This window comes from Lissotriton vulgaris, unplaced genomic scaffold, assembly GCF_964263255.1.
Source record: "Lissotriton vulgaris unplaced genomic scaffold, aLisVul1.2 SCAFFOLD_5749, whole genome shotgun sequence".
NCBI classification, from domain to species: Eukaryota; Metazoa; Chordata; class Amphibia; order Caudata; family Salamandridae; genus Lissotriton; species Lissotriton vulgaris.
This window is the reverse complement of record NW_028248621.1, coordinates 34,948-36,006: the sequence shown is the minus strand read 5'-3', so window position 1 is coordinate 36,006 and position 1,059 is coordinate 34,948.

Below are 1,059 nucleotides of genomic sequence, written 5' to 3'. Positions count from 1 at the left end.
AGAAGGGGTAGGCAAGTCCTTGGATCAGCAGGCTTCTTGTCCTTGGTTTCAGGGTTCCTTGTCAGAAGTGATCTAAATTCTTGGTTCAGGGGTCCTTCTCTTATACCCCTTTTTGGCTTTGATCCCTTTGTCCATGCAGGGGAATTTCCCAACATCCTGGGTCTGTTGTGGGTGTAGCCAGGCAGAGGCACCTGGCCTATTCACTGTGCAGGGCAGAGTCCTCAGCCGCCCAGTAGGAGGTGGAGCCAGTATTGTCACTGGCAGGAGCAGAGCTATCAGCCTCCCGGCAGGAGGTGGGGCCAGGATCGTCCCTGGCAGGCACAGAGCCATCAGTCGCCTGGCAGGAGGTGGAGCCAGCATTGTATCAGGCAGGGCAGGCTATCAGAAGCTACTCTCCCCCTACTCTCAATGCAAATGTCCCACTCATCCCACACTGACTCAGCAGATCTCTGGAGCCACCCAGCTCCTGTCACACACACACCAAACCAGCAGAAACCAGAAATAGTTAGACAAGAAAATAGCCACTTTCTAAAAGTGCTATTTTCAAACCCAGAGTCCAAAAACCATCCACACAAACGGATGCGTTATTAAACCCCGAGTTCAGGGATACCAAACTCGACATTGCACCATGCTCCCCGAGCTAGCTAGGATTATAGCCTTAATAATACTGGCAGCCCATTCTAACTAATGGAGAGCAGGTTACCTCGCAATAGTGAAAAACGAATATGGCTGTAATTCACTATTAGGACATGCCAACTTGGTCAGGCGTGTCCTACCTTATACTTACAATGCACCCTGCCCGTGGGCCTACCATAGGGGTGACTAACATGAAGTTACGGGAAGGTTTAGGGACTGGCAAGTAGGTATACTCGCGCAGTCAGCGTGACAGTACTAGACTGCACGTGGGTCTGGCAATGGCAGACCCTCAGACATACTTTTACTAGGCCGCTCTTGTGGGTGGCACAACATGTGCTGCAAGCCCACGAGCAGTATTTGTATTTACAAGCCCTGGCACCCCTGGTGCACTAGACTAGGGACTGACAGTAAACCAAATAAGCC